At 40.3% G+C, this 13,831-nt stretch overlaps 1 protein-coding gene across 2 annotated transcripts in view; it reads right to left on the bottom strand.

Annotated features, from left to right (window-relative positions):
* The window catches only part of ZNF385B (zinc finger protein 385B), a 250,822-nt gene that overhangs the window by 202,981 nt on the left and 34,010 nt on the right, over positions 1-13,831 (bottom strand). The gene's annotated exons all lie outside the window — the stretch shown is intronic.

The following is a 13,831-nucleotide window of genomic DNA, read 5'->3' as shown; positions in this document are numbered from 1 at the left end:
GGGTAAGAAAAATGACAAATGCTTTCAAACCATCTGAATGTTTGGAGAATGAGGCTTTTTCCATAAAGAAAAAAATGGCAGATTTAACAAAATAAGACCATGTGACCATCAGTTTAAAAGGTTCAGTCAGACCTTCCAAAAAAGAAGTTGGAAGTTCTTTTTTTGGAAGAATTTCTTTTTTGGAAGGTCTGACTGAACCTTATTTAAACAGGTAGTCACATGGTCTTCTTTTGTTGCCCTACATGGAGGAAAACAGGGCTGGAAAGCAGGTTAGTGAGATAATGGTGGTTGCTCTGGAATGGGGTGGAAGGGACGATTTTGCATTATTATTTTGAAATGGGGTGGAAATGGGACTTTGCATTATAATGCAAAATCTTCCCTTCCACCCCATCCAAGAGCAAAGATAATGAAAAAAACTCACTTCCACCCCGTTCCAGAACACTCACAATTCCCTCACTAACCTGCTTTCCAGCTCCCTTCTCCTCCATGCAGGGCAACAAAAGAAGACCATGTGACTACCTATTTAAAAAAAGTTCAGTCAGACTTCCAACTTCTTGTGCGGAAAAAGATCTCCCATAGTTGTAAGGTCTCACTGAACTGACTGATTAGTCTCCCAGCTGATGGGGCTGATGGTCCATTGCCGCTTCCCAACTGATCATCACGGCTCCCAGTCATACAACTTACTAGGCCTCCCTGCAGCCCCCTGGGAGCAAGAATGGGGTGGGGTGGGGTGGTGCACCCTCCGCACCCCGTTTTGGGCTTAGTGGCCTCCCTGAATTTAGCTGGGAGTCAAAACAAGGCAGCGGGGACTCCTGGAAGGGATGGAGTGGGTGGGGGCGGGGCCAGCCAGAATTTTTCCTACCAGTTCACCCAAACTGGCGAGAACTGTCTGAATCCCACCACTGATACACACCCAAACAAAAGAGAAAAAAAATATCTATCTCTTCCTCATCTAGGCAACCCTGACCAGTGGCACTTGATAGCAGCACTGAGGCTGGACCTGAAGAGGGAGATGCCTCAACTTCAGCTCTCGATTGCTTCAGGCCCCAGAGCCTCAACTTCAATGGCGCAATTGCTGCCACTCAAAAAGGCTGCCTCCCATTCTTCCTCAAGGCACGCAACTCTTGCAAAATAGTGCAATTGCCCCCATGGCTTAGCACTCCCCAGGATGTGCCACATGCTAGTTACCTTCATACATTGTTCTCTTTCTGTTGATCTACCATTACAGCCTATCTAAGGCTGCTTCGGATTGCATGAACCCTTTGTTCTGCAAGTGGCTTTGGAGAATACTTTTCTGCAGCTTCCAAAAACCACACAAAAGCATGCCCAGGTCTGGTGGGATTTTTTTTCAGGCTCCAGAGCCCACATGAGAGAACAGCCCCCTCATCCAGCTTCCAGAGGATCCAGAGGCTATGCAAGAACATACCCCTTTCTCATACAGCATCCACAGCCTCTGAAAATCATGTGAGAATGAGGCATGTTTTTAAAAACAGTTTTAATGAGTGTTGGAGAATGCTGGCAAAATGTGGTATGTTAGAATTGGCACGCTTATCATAGGTTTACCATCACTGAGCAAGATCTTCAGTGATAGAAATAGGTTTGAGAACTCACAATAGAAACCTGCAAGACAATATGAAAAATTTGACAGGGGTAATAGGGAAACAGCTCCAGATTATGGAGCACGATTAAACATATCCATACCTAATTCCTCCCTGTTAAAATATGATTTTATATAACATAATAACTGTTCACCGATGAACTGGATTCCCCCATACAACTATGATACTGCATCCTAGTTTTCCCTTAGTTTCATTCCCTAACTATATCTTCTGTAATAGCTTTTGATTGCCTAGAACTTCTGAGAACTGTAATCCCAACTGATCTGGAAGGAACTAAAAATAACATTATTAAGCAAACTGATTTCCCAGATTGGGAAAGCAAGTCACAGAATACAGAGCTTGTAATTTGTGTGGACATAAGTCAGAGGATCTATGGGGAATGTGTGTTCTGCACAGAAATGATTATTCCTCCATGGGTCTTGGTGCAAAACTAATGATAGCCTTCTGCAGTTGTCTTATTGCTTTGTTATACTTTCAAGGTGAACACCGTATTTCTATTTTTGTAAAGTGCAATAGTAGCCTTTTATATTTAAGACAATGGCAGTGTAAACTTTTCATGCAATTATTAAACAATGCCACAATTATTTTTCATAGATAAAATATGTAATTTTAATATACTGTATACCACTACTTAATATTTTGTAATTACAAATTACAGTGGTAAGAAATAGATCGGTCTACATATGGTGATTAGCCTAAAGGCTAAATGAAACATCCATATCTAGAGAATATACTGTACTTCTGAAGGTAGTTGCTAAGGGCAAATAAATTTCTGGAATAAAGCTTCGTTGGCATAGGAAAGCATAGCAAAATACTGTATCTCTCTACCAGTCCTAATAACAACTGCATGTTTTTTCCGGGATTGTGTGGCTGCTTCATAAAATACCTCTGGCCTTTCCATTAGGACTATTGTATCTGAAATAACTCTAGAGTGAGGATACAAGCAATAAGAGGAAATTCACAGGAATTTATCCATCATGAAATACTGCAATGTAACAAGGCAACAAAAAAATATTTGAATGCATCAAATTATATCCCAGGGTTCACAAATGAACCAGTGATATAGAATGTCGAGTGTATTAAACAAGGCTGTCAGTCCAAAAGATATGATATAGTGAAACTTAGCCAACAAAATATGTTGGGAATGACAACACAAAATATCATTCAGAATTTCAGAAAGTGTGTTTTCAGTTGAATGACCTGCCTGATATCCTGACTGATAAGGATAGAGAAGAAATAAATGAAGAATCAATTGAGAGACAACTCTCCTAAGGATTTCAAATAAAAAAGGAAGCAAAGGCTAGTAACCTGAAGATTAAGAGGAATTCAAGTTGCTTTTCTTCAACAAAAGATAAATAGCATACTTAAAAACATCTAGAAAGCTACCTGTGATTAAAGAACAGTTCACCAAGTAGATAATATAGGATGCAAAAATGTAAATAAGAACAAGATAAAGGAAGGAAAGAAAGTAATCAGCAGGGAAAATACTACAGAGATCATCCCATGGTTTGTCCAACTTTCTCATCTGCAACAGAGATAAATTTAGAGGTAAAGAAAGTCAAAGACATCCATGGCCATGGGATCATGGCCAAAGCAGAGGTAATCTTCAACTAAAGGCTATCCATTGAATGATGGTTCAAAGTTAGAACAACCTTGAAAAAACTGACTTAGGACTTGCGCTTGCATTTATTATCATTGCACCATCCCTGTGGTCATGTGATTGTAAGGTGGATGCCTGGCAACCAACCTGCATTTATGTATCTTATGATTTATCACTTTGTTGCTTGTATGCATACTGAGTGTTATGCACTAGAGACAAATTCCTTGTGTGTCCAATCACATTGGTCAATAAAGAATATTCTGTTCTGTTGGTCTTCTTAGGTTACAATCAGTGGCGGGATTCAATTTTTTTTTACTACTGGGCATGGCAGGGGAAGGATACTGTAAAATCCCCATTCCCTCCCCATTTCTGGGGAAGGTTACTGCAAAATCCCATTCCCTTCCCACCCCACTAACCTGCTTTCCAGCTCTGTTCTCCTGTGCAGAACAACAAAAGAAGACCCAGTCGATCAGCTGGGACTTGGGAGGCAGAGGATAGGGGCGGGTCCAGTCAGAGGTTTGCTGGTTCTCCGTACTACTCAAAATTTCCGCTACCAGTTCTCCAGAACCGGTCAGAACCTGCTGAATACCACCTCTGGTTCAAAACCTTTTCTTGGTTCTGACTCATTGGAGAAATGTTCACTATGAATTTGAGACACACCTTTTTGGTAACTGTTCTCAGATTTTTTAGATCCTTGCTAAAAAGATTAGACTCTTCTCCTCTAAGTTGTCTTTTCATCAACAGATCAAACTCTAATTATTTAGGAGGTATTTGATCTTAAGCTGATTTGTCTCTTGAGCAGAATTTCAGCTATGTGTTTATTTCTTTTTATTTATGTTTGTGTATCTGTGTATCCATATATAAAAAACATTTTGAATTCATGCTCTCTTTTATCCTTATTTTTACTATATTTATTTACTCTGAGTGCCATTTTTGGCAGAAAGTTGGGATATATATATATTCAATATATATTCAATAAATAATTAAACAAGTTGTCTAATTTTCCAAGATGGATGTAGCACTCTATATATACAGAGCTAAACCATCAGTTTTAAATGTACCCAAAGTAAAAGCTGACATCAGAGAAGAGGACAATAATAGTAGTGTTTTTGTTCTTGTATTGCTCCAGCAGTGCACAAATTCTCCTAGAAATTATAGGGCTTTCCTTTTCGATAAATAAGTTAAATAAACTGCATGATCAAAGCAGATATTTTGCTTGCTGTAGGAGGATAAAAGATGCAGGCACCAATAAACTGAATTAAACAGGCAAAGCATTTTTGAATGTTAGTTAAACAGGTTGCATGGTCAACGCTACCATTTTGTTTTCTATTTCAACACATTTCAGAAACATTGAATATGATACTGCTCTTTTTCATGAGAAATATTGTCTATGAATTGGCAAATGTAATTAGTGTAATAATCAGTAGTGGGATTCAAAAATGTTTACTACCGGTTCTGTGCTTGATGGGCGTGGCAGGGGAAGGATACTGTAAAATCTCCAGTCAGAGGTGGCATTTGCTGGTTCTTTGAGCTACTCAAAATTCTCAAAATATGAGGGCAAGAGTCACAAGAGAAGGTCATCAATAATATCAAAGCGAATTTTAAAAAAACAGGCCAACAGAAGACAAAATGGGTAGATAATAACAGTGATCACGTATGCATAACCTTTCAAGAATTTAAAAAGCTGTTACTAGCAGATAAACTTGGAAAATGAGGTCCATTAGATCATGAAGTCATAAATGACTGAATAAAAACAAACACACAAACTAAGGATTCCTGGCAGTAAGACCTACTGAATATTGCAACATTCCAGTTCTCCAGAAGTGGTCAGAACCTGCTGAATACCACCTCTGGTAATAATGTTGTAGGTGTTTGTGTAGTTACCATAAGTTTTTAGTTGGTAGCTTGAAACACAGAAAGAGAAAACATATTTATTTACTGACTGGAAAGAAAAGATAATGTCAGCTGTTCATCCGATATTGAGGGGGTGAACGATAAGATACCAATTCACTCGTGTAGCTTCAGTGAAGTTTTTATTCGTCTCCCATGCCACAACAACAGGTAACAGCGATCAAAATCTGTTAAAGTCAGCTCTGGTTTTCGCTGCAACCCAGAGTTGTATTTATACATGTTATACAATGGATAATAACATTATTACTATAATCACCTTCCGGTCGCCTTCACTGCCTAACATCCGACATCCTTAAATTAAAGAAACATGGTAACTGCACCTTTCCCCTTATCGGTGATTCCATGCACCCCCGTGACAATTCCCCCTATCCCCCATTTGCCCCGCACCATTATTACACCACCACTCTCTTGATATTCAGCCATGAATCTTCATTATTGCACCACTCCTTGCCAGAAAGCCGATGTCAGTCATTTGAGGAATTCTCATCATAACGCCAATGTGGTAACACAGTCAATGTAAGGTAAGTAAATGACTATGGTCGCATCGCATCTTGGCTGTCTCGGCTCCAGTCCGTTCGCCACTGGAGTCGTGAGAGATAACATATGAAACCTTATGCTCTTTTATTTGCTTTTGTATCTGAAGAGTAGTTTCCTTATCTTTTTCACTAAATGATCAAACTCTGGACTTCCAGGGAACCCATGGAGAACTAAAAATGGCTTAACAGAGAGGGTAGTCAATGATTGCAGTTGAATGAGAAGTCACTGAATCATCTTCATATTTATTACATTCTTCCCCTTTTGGTCTTTCAGAAACATACCATATGCCTATTTTTATTCCATTTCATTCATTAATCCCTTATTCTCAGACTTTACAATATGAAAATGGTTGGCTATGACATAAATAGACCAGCTCCCCTTTTATATACTGTATGTTTGTATGAAAAAGTAAAAGGATTTTATGCTTGTGATGTCTGGCTATCCAATTTAATTGTATTAAGAACAATATAATAAAAAAAGAAATATTTTTCAATAAAAATAATTATAAAAAATATCAAAAATTGCTGAAATTTTACAAAATTCTTTCTACTATTAAAATATATATTTCATTTAAAGAGGCTGGATGTCACCTAAGTATGTTGTAGTGACCCATTGTTTCATTATTTATTTATTTGCTTGTTTGTTTGTTTAATTTATATTCCCGCCTATTCACCCATGGCAATTTGAGGAGGCATACACAATGTAAAACCATATTTAAAACAAAAAATAAAAATAAAAATAAGAACTAACAAAAAGAATCAAATAAATTAGTAAAGTACAATAGAACAAAATTTGGGAAAACAAAAACAACAAAAAATCAAAAACCAACTCCCACCCCCCCGCCCCAATGACAGCAGATCACACTAGCCATTTGGTGGGCTCCAACCCTCTCTGGGTTCCCCAGGCCCCTGGCAAAACCAGGTCTTCAATGTCTTTTGGAAGAGCATTAGTGAGGGGGCCATTCTAATCTCTGGGGGAATGATATTCCAGAGAGATGGAGCCACCACAGAGAAGGCCCTTCTTCTGGGTCTCACTTAGGTGTATCTCCCTCAGGAGTGGGACACACAACATTCCCTGCCTCCTCGCTCTAGTGGGTTGGGTGGATGTGACTGGCAAGAGATGTTTCCTTAGATAACTCATATGCCATATCTCTTCCTGTACTGTTTTGTAAATTCACCTATTTAATTAAAATGAAATTATTCTGTAATCCCTTGAAGGTTTTTAAAATGAAAATACTAGAGAAGGGTAGATTTTGTTGTTGTTTATTCATGTCTTGTGAATTAGCAGACAGGAGAAAATTCACTACTTGCTCTGTATGCTGATGCTGTTCTATATATCATACCATAACATATATACCATCATATTAATGAAGTATTAATAAATGAATGTAATACTTTATTAGTGATGAATGCTCCAGAGCTGGCTACTGTAGCCAATCAGATGTTTTTCAAAAATGCAGAAAAAGGGAATAAAAGTCTGAATGGATAAGGCAAAACTTTTTATTATTTTTTGTCATTTTGTCATTGTAGTAAATCTAAAATAAAAATATCAGAAATGTTATATTTAAACTAAATCTTTAAACAGAAAATATGCTGGTTAAAAAGTCACTTCCAACATATTTTAGAAATTTAAATTTCTATAAAGTTAGTTTATTTAAGCAAGTCTTTTACTTATTATCTATCTGTCAGTCTGCCTGTTCTGTCTATCTACTTCTTTTTCCTAACCCTAGCAGAGATTTAAAACTGTTTCTCAATGGATTGGCTCTAAAATTGTATATCTAATGAAAGTAATACCAAACTTCAGTGGGGCATAGGCCACGGTGCCCCTCCATGTTCAAGCAGAAGAGGAAAAGAAAGAAGAACTTTAAAAATATCAAAAAATAGTTAATTCTCTTTCCTGAAAGTCTCAACACTCTTCTATCCAAGAACACAGACCTTAAGTGGTCTTATTCTTTGAAATAATTGAGATAATATTTTCATTTGCAAAATGCTGTTTCAGTATCCCTTCTTTTAAATTGCTTCCTTTTTAGCTATTCTGGATCAGTCTATATTTTGTGATTGTGGAAATTCAATTTCCCAATAAAACAGGATACAATACATGATCCTACTGTTTACATTACATTTAACCCTCTAAATGTATACCATTTGGCTATAAAGATGCAATCACTCTAGTACTGTAATACTTTAATATTTTTTACTTCTCACCTTTAGTCTAGAATTGTTGAAAAACTCTCTGTGGCAAAATAATTTGGCTACTGATAAGGGTTGTTAGTCCTGACTTGTTACGACCTTTCTCTTTGTGTGGAGATAGCATTCAGGATTGGGTGATCAGTCTCTGCCTGTGATTGGACTGAGTTTGTCAAAACTTTGAGGACACTCCCTCTGCTGCTAGGGACCTCCCCAGAAATTGGCGAAGGAATAGTGACAGACTGACGTGTTCTTCTATAAGTATAATACACACCATTACATTCGGAACGCACCACGAAAGGGAGAGACTGAATGCTATCTCCACACAAAGAGAAAGGTCGTATCAGGTCAGGTGGTGGAGATAGCATTCAGGATTGGGACATACCAAAGCCGGCTGTCTTACAGGTGGGCCCAGTGCGGTCTGAATCCCTTATAATTGTCTCAGAGACAGATGAACCGCTCAAAGCTCTAACCAATTAATATTATGGTCCAAATCTGCCTGGGACCATTGTCCTTGGAGCACCCTAGATTGAATGTGGGCACCCCAGCCATGAAGACTGGCATCTGTGGTCAGCACGAACCTGTTCGGTTCCTTGATTAGGAGTCCCATTGAAAGCACCTCAGATGACCACTATCTTAAAGACTGAAGGACCAACGGAGTTAATCTGATCTGTAAGAGGGAACAACTCCTACCTGTCTTCTGATAAGGTAGAAGGAACTATTGGAGTGACCTGGCATACAGTCTAGCCCAGGGCACTATATTAATGCCTGATATCATTTTCCCCAGCTTAGAAAATGTAGCCAGGGATACCCTAGGTTTAGATTTCACTTGTCCAATTAACTCCCTGATACTCTCCTGATGTTCTTGGGATAAGGACACCTTGCAGGAATTAGTATCTATAACAGCTCCCAGATGGAGTAAGATATTGGTGGGAGTGAAGTGGCTTTTGGCCTCGTTGATAGAGAAGCCATACTCTTGGAGCACCTGAACGGTGATCTCTAAATCCTCTACTGATCTCTACTGAATCTCTACTAAATCCTCTACCGATCTCTACTGAATGGTGATCTCTAAATCCTCTACTGATCTCTAAACTCCCTCTGCTGCTAGGTCTACACCTCTACAGCTGCTCTACAGCTCTAGATGGGGAAGATGACTGGACCAGTATGTCATCGAGATAACACTGGGCCCTAACTGGTATAGCCCTAAGGTGGGCTGCCAGGGCTGCCAACAGCTTAGTGAATGACCTGGAGGTTGAGGAAAGTCCAAAGGGCAAGGCCCTGTATTGGTAGTGCCTCCCATTGTAGCAGAACCTGAGGAATTGTCGATGAGCAGGGATAATAGGGACATGGAGATAGGCCTCCGTTAAATCAATGGAGATAAGGCAGTCCCGCTCCCTAATTCCCTCCAGGATGGATTGGAGTGAATGCATCTTGAACTGCCTGTATTTCACCCGGCAGTTAAGGTACTTCAAATCCAGAATTGCCCTCCATCCCTCCGAGGCTTTTGGGATTACAAACAATATGGAATAGAATCCCATGCCTCGTTGACCCTCAGGCACTGGCTGAATAGCCTGAATCTCCAGCAGGTGCTGAATAGTTGTTTCCATAAGGTTTCTTCTCTCTGTATTCCTAGGGATAGGGCAACGAATGAAAAACCTCGGGGGCATAGAGAGGAATTCTATAGATAGTCCGGAGTGGACTGTCTCCAGGACCCAGGTGTCAGTGGTTACTTCCTCCCAATGCCTGGCAAACAAGGCCAGATGTCCTCCAATGGGAGGGTTGGTCTCCATTTTATCTGGGGCATTGGAAGGGACGACCCCCAGCCCCTCGAAAGGGCCGCTTATTGTTAAAAGGACGATTTCTACCTGTCCTGTCCTGGCTTTGTTCCTGCCTGCGGGCGAAAGACCTCTGGGGTCTGGGGAATCCCTCTCCTGTTTTGGGGGTCCTATAATAGGAGCGTCTGGCATAGGGAGTTGGTCTATAATCACTTTTTCTGGACTTGGATGGCAAAACCTTCCTTTGTCCTTGGAGTCCACTAGGACCTTGTCCAGAGCCTCTCCAAACAATTTATCACCTGGGGCCATGGCCAACCTTCACTTGTGCCTCATATCAGCTGCCATTGCTTTAGCCAGAGCAAGTGACGAGAGGTCACTGTTCCCTCTATTGCCCTGGACACAAATCTGGCAGCACTCAGTGTGGCATCAGCTGAAAATTCTACTGCTGCCAATAGTTTGTTCACATGCAGGTGTGATCTGACATCGTCCAGTGGAATTCTCTCCTGTAGCTCCTCGAGCCAGATGAGAGAGGCCCTGTTGAAGAAAGATGCAGCTGTGGAAGCTTTCACTGCCCATGCTGCTGATAGGTGTGTTCTTTGCAACGTTTGCTCAGCCTTTTTGTCCTCAGCCTTCAGTGAGTCCTCAGGCTCCCCAGGGATGTCTGTGTTGGCTTGCAGGGCTGCAACTGGAGCATTAACATCGGGCACTTCCAGGGCCTTGGAAAGATCACCTCCTACATTAAACAATTTCTTGTCTAGGGAGGAAGGGCTTGGACCGGACCCGAGGGACGACCGCTATCTTTGGATGACTGTGGTGAACATCTTTGGTGCAGGGATGACATCTGCTGTGACTGTCTTCTCAGAAAACATGGGGTCATTGGAGTCTTCAGAGGGGTCTGTAGGCTCCTGCAGTTCAGGGACTAAGCCTCGCTCTGTGGCCTTTTTGGCCTTAAATAGATTGGAACAAGCCAGGGATAGAGTCTTGGTCAACCTCCTTGAGGCCTTCATCATCGGAATAGTTTCTGTCCATCAGCTGGCCACTGTCAGATGTGATGGAGTGGGAGCTTACAGCAGGAATATACATACCTGATTCTGTATGCAGGGAAAGATCACCATAATAATAAAACCTGTGTCTCCTACTGTGTCTGGATGAGGAAGCAGGTTCTCTGAGGGAGAACCTCTGGTCTGTCTCAAGACAGCTGACACTCCTTGCCTCACTGCCTCATTTAACATAGCCTGCATATTAACCTGGAACTCAGGTTCCTGTGCCCTAACTGGTCTGATCCCAGCTGACATGGGAGCAAAGGTTGCTTCTGAAGCCATTCTGTGCCTCTGATCAGTAACTGTCAGTTGCTCTGTTGTTGAGAAGCCTCAATAGATCCCTGCTCTTCAGCTCCCCCTATGGCCGTTTCTGCTACTGCAGCCCTGTCAGTTTGCAGTTGCCTCTCTCCTCTTGATAACAGCCGTTCCTCATTTGGGCGGGAAATTATACAGGGTGCCATTTCCTTATCATTTTGCTCTTTCCCTCGAGCCCACACTTTATCCAGTGCCTTGTCCCTGCAGCGCTCATCCCTCTCTGCTGCCTTGGAGCCCTTTCGGGTTCCTGCAGCCTTGTCCTTTGGCTTGGGGCTGTAAAATAAAGCCATCTGTTCTGGGGCTGCTCAGCTTAAAGAACGTGATGGCTGTCGAGCCGCCCCCTCCCCTCTCCTGATATCACGACTAGCCTTTTGTGATTCTGCCATCTCTGACTCCAACGATCTTACTCTGGAGTCACACCGAGCATGCTGCAGCCTTTCACTTTCCTAAACCTACTCTCACTATCTGTACTCTTCGCTGCAGGTCTTCTGCCCCTTTAAAGGCTACCGCGGTTAATCTCAGCGTCTCCAATGGCCAAAACTGCTGGGAGCCTCCCAAGCCAAAGTGCAGGAAGGAGGTGAGGATGGTATTCAAACTCCCCCCACAACCAGAACCTCAGTACCTTGTAGATTGGCCCTCAGCCAATCCGAAGTCCAATGACCAGGGCAGAACCTCGGCCACGCTGCAGTTTGACAGCTGTCAAAGTGGTAGACCAGTTCCGGCTTGCAATAGAATTCAGGATTGGTGTTTTTATTCCTATTTTTCCAATCAATTTGAAAGGATTTGTTAAATTTGCTAGGAGAAGAAATTAACACGTCATCCAACAAGCTGACTGAGTCAATTTCTGGAGAGGTCCCTAGCAGCAGAGGGAGTGTCAACAAAGTTTTGACAGACTCAGTCCAATCATAGGCAGAGACTGATCACCCACCCAATCCTGAATGCTATCTCCACCACAGTGGAGAAGCATAAAGTTTTGGGGTGTTAATGTGTTCTTTTATTCTCCAAATACGACTGAGGTTAAATATTTTGCTTTTAAATTTTCATTTTTGTGAAAGAACATTGCACTTATTTTTCTAATGTGAAATAAATATTATAGTCAATAAAAAGCAAATGTGTTTTTAAAGGAGTTTCAACTGCTGTTCATTCTGTAGTGCTTGCAGCATTTGCGGAAGTGCACACTCACATTTTGTTTTGTGAAGAAACATCAAGATAGGACATTAATTTTAGAATATCATTAGCATGATCATGATGAAAAATGCATTCTTGTATCTGTCTAAAGAACCACAAGATAGGAAACTCTGCTTTAGGACGTGTAAGGATTAGGTTTCTTTGTCCTCATAAAGATACAAATCATCTACATTAGAAATAATCTGTATTGAAGTACAAATTATAGCACAAAATCTGATCAAGTGGGTTTAAATATCCAGGGCTGGTAAACACCATGTGACCACTGATTGGTCTGTGAGGGAGTATTAACTGAAAAATAAAGATGGACTTTAATCCAAATCCCCAAATCCTAGTAATTGTAGTACCCCCATGGCTTCAGTCTGAAAGAAGACAGGAAATAGGAATTAAATACATCAGCATTCTAAAAGCTCAGTTTTAAGAGATTTTAGTATATGATGTATGTATTTTTATGTTCCCAGTCTCAAGTAATTTAAGTAATTTTATTGCTACTTTGGGGAGCAATGATTGGGCTTTTCTCTGATTTCCACTGAGGCTCTTCACTGTTTAAAGTTGATCACATTTCAAAACATAACTCTGAAAATGGAATTTTGTTTCACACAATCCCCCTTAATATATATTTAATACATTGATGTTTTGTGTTAAATTATTCCAAAGGCATTGCACGAACAACATATTTGGACCAGTTCACTAAGTAAAAGCACACATTTATAAAAAGTGATCTATTAAAGCCTGCAGTCATTCTTTATTTTGAAATCATAGTTTATTTGTGTATTTTTTAAGATTTAGAATAGTGCTTAAAACTGGTTCTAGAGAAAGCCAGCGTTTGCTTTTCCAAACATGGACTAGCTTAGGCTAATTATATCTCTCCTCATCTATCAAACAGTTTTGCCACTAATGCAAAATAAACTAAATGCAATTGTTTTGTAACATATATTGAAGTAGGAATTTAAATACATATTAATATGAAAAATACTTAACAATAAAACTATAAATCTACTTACTCTTTCCTATCATATCTATTTTAGGTAACCTTAATTGGGTATATTTTATTTTGTTATTTTTGTTATTATTATACATATTTTAAAATACTTGAAATATTTCAGACATTGATTGTTAAGCTTGAAAATCATTTTTTTTAAAGAACATTGTTTTTCTTTTCATAAAGGCTGTACAAGTAGTCCTGACTTAATGACCAAATTGGAACCAGAATTTTCATTGCTAAGCAAAATAGTCATAAGAGGAAACAGCATGTGATTGTATTGCTTAGTGACAGCAGTTCTAGTATTCTGGTTGCAGTTATTAGGCCCATACCATGCTATAGCAAGCTGAGGACCTCACACTTCTCCTTCCCTGCTGCACTTGCCTGCTTCAACTCTCCACACCCACCTTGTTTCCTCCATGTCCGCTTGGTCACTCTACTGCTGCCTACATCTACTGCTCTCCCTCCATTGATGACATTCACCATCTTCTTCCTCCATTACTGATAGGGTGCATTGGTTTACACAGACCTGAGATTAGAACTGCCGAAACAGCTGAGGGAAAAATCACTCTGAAAATGATTTTTAGGGATGTAAAAGCCGTTGGAGTTCAAGCCACAAGTCTCTCCTTTTAAGAATTTGTAGAAGCATGTGAAAAGCATGTCCTTTTGAATCATTAAATC

This window comes from Pseudonaja textilis, chromosome 1 (assembly GCF_049901715.1).
Source record: "Pseudonaja textilis isolate UNSWEBS1 chromosome 1, rPseTex1.2, whole genome shotgun sequence".
Taxonomy (NCBI): domain Eukaryota; kingdom Metazoa; phylum Chordata; class Lepidosauria; order Squamata; family Elapidae; genus Pseudonaja; species Pseudonaja textilis.
The sequence above is the reverse complement of the archived record's forward strand: the minus strand, read 5'-3'. Positions and strand labels throughout refer to the sequence as shown.